This window comes from Nannospalax galili, unplaced genomic scaffold (genome assembly GCF_000622305.1).
Source record: "Nannospalax galili isolate Female #2095 unplaced genomic scaffold, S.galili_v1.0 scaffold449, whole genome shotgun sequence".
NCBI lineage: Eukaryota > Metazoa > Chordata > Mammalia > Rodentia > Spalacidae > Nannospalax > Nannospalax galili.
The window spans coordinates 476,575-479,232 of NW_008360312.1; positions in this window are offsets into that span (position 1 = coordinate 476,575).

Sequence of the window (2,658 nt, forward strand, 5' to 3'; positions counted from 1 at the left end):
CTGCAGTGCCATATGTAATATAAGAATATGTACATTGTAACAAACAGACATTACCTAAGGGAAATAAATCAGGCATAAAAAAAACAGAAAACACATGATCTCACTTATATGTAGAATATAAAAAGGCAACACAAGGCAGCAAACAGAATGGTACTTACTAGGGATTAGTAGTTAAGAGGGGTATTAAGCATATAACAATCAAATGATACCAAGCATTTGACAGAAAGAATACATTTTAAAAGTTTATTAAACAACATGATGGTTGTCATTAAGGACAATGCATTATATATTTTTACGTTAGTTACTTTTCTCCTTTTCTGTGGTGAAATAGTTGGAAGAAAGCAACTAAGGATTAATTTTGTCTTACAGTCTGAGAGGTCACAGTCCATTAGGGTGGAGAAAGCAGAGCTGTCAGAACATGAGGCTGTTTGATCATATCTGGATAGATCAGGAAACAGGGAGTAACGAAAACAGGTGGGTGTTCATCTGGCTTTCTCCTTTTACCTCTTTTTCAGACTAGATCCCCATCCTGTAGAGGAGTATCACCTACTTTAGGGTGAGTCTTCCCTCCTCAATTAATCCTCTCTGAAAATGTTGTCATAGACACATCCAGAAGTGTGTCTCTTGATTCTAAATCCAGATAAGGTGACAATGATTAGCCACAATTTGAAAATTACCGAGACAGTTCTGCTTTCTGTTCTTCCAAGATGTGAGGAGGAGAGTTCCAGCTGTATGCTCAGCTTCCACTATTCCTTCTCCACTGTGATGGACTAAAGCCCCAGCTGCCTGCTCATCCTCCATGAAGCTACCCACTCCCATGCCTTCCCCACCATGATGAACTACATCACTTCACACCTGAGTCAAATAAACTCTTCTTACTGTAATTTCTGATTAGGTATTTGGTCAAGTACATAAGAAAAACAACTAAGGCAGAAAATTTATAGTAATCAGTGGGGTCATTGCTGTGATAAAGGTGGCCATGTGGGTCATAGGTTTTCTGAATTGGTTTGCAGGAAGAATGTACAAGTTTGGAACTATAGGTTGCAAAGGTTCAAGAACGTAGTCAACAGAGCTTAAACAGGTTCTTCTGGTAACAACTTGAAGGACTGGAACACCAATAGAAACACAGTTAGCAAGAACTTGCTCATGAGGTTTCAGAGGGGTGTGATGACTCTGTTAGGAACTGAACTAGAGATTATTGATGCTATATTTTGGCAAAGAGTATGACTACATCCTGCCCATGCCCTGAAAGTTTGAGTGAGGCCGAATTTAAAAGTAACCAACTAAAGATTTTTGCAGAAGAAATTTTAGACGGCATAATATCTAGGTGTGGCATGATTAGTGCTCGCTGATCTTAGCCAGATTTATCTTAAGCAAGTAGAGCAGAAATAGAGGGAAACATGCAGTTGTCAAGGACAGGATTATGAACACAGTCAAAGTTGAGAACAGTGAAATTTGGACAAAGTGGATGCAATTGTTAAAGAGATTAGCCACTGAAGCTATGGTCCAAGGGGCCCACAATACATCTTGAACTGGCAGCAGAACTTGGTACCCTTGATGCGGTACTGTTTTTGCAGAAACACAAGCTACAAGAATGAGGGGTCCATGGAGGCTTAGAGCATATTACAGAAAGCCTCTGAGCCCAGGCAATGAGTAGCAGGGTTGAACTCCCTCCATGGCACACCTGAGTGGTCTGTGCATGAAGCTGTGAAGATTTATCCTAAATTGTAATGGAGATGTCAGGATGTTGGAGATGCCAGAAACGTGGCTATCTGCTGAGGAAAGCTTCAAGCACAAAGACAAAGTAACCTGAGAGAGGCCATGCAAGATTCAAGCAAACTAGGTGGAAGGAAAGGACCACCCAAGCTAGAGTCCAGATGTTGACACCATGAGCTCAGGTGCTGGACATGGGGCTCCGGTGCCTGGTACACATCTTGCTGAGTTTTTGCTTGCCTTGGTCTGATCTTTCCTTACTCTATTCCTTTCTTCCCTTGTGGAATGGGAATTTTTACTCTGTGCCACCCGTTTTGTGATTTTTACAGAGGCTCCAAGTTAAGAGATCACCTTGAGTCTTATAAGAAACTTTGTATTTTTGAACACTGTTAGAACTATCAGACTATGGTGACTTTTGAAATTGGACTGAATGCATTTTTGCATTATGAGATTGCCATGGACTTATGATGGACGGGGATAGAATGCAATGGTTTGAACATAAGATGTCCCTCACGGGCTCATGTGCTTGAACACTTGGTCCACAGCTGATGTTACTACTTTGGGAAGTTGTAGAACCTTCAGGAGGTAGGCCTATTTGGAATAACTGGGAGTGGACTTTGACGTTTTATGGCTTGGTCCATTTCCTAGCCTGTGTCTGTTTTCTGACTGCCGACCCAGCGTAGTTAGCTGCTGTGTGCTGCTGCTGCCATGTTACCACCATGGTATCTTCCCCAACATGGTAAAGTATATTCTCTCAAACTGTGATCCAGACTAAGTTTTTCTTTCCTTAAAAGAAAGAAAAAGATAATCACTATGCCTTTACTTCTCCTTCACCTCTCCTATTCATGATTCAAGGACTTTCTTTATCCCTTAGAGACAAGAGTTATGCAATTTGAGAGTCTTTTAGATAGACCCACTGAAGGGGTACTCCAATTGCCTCACCCT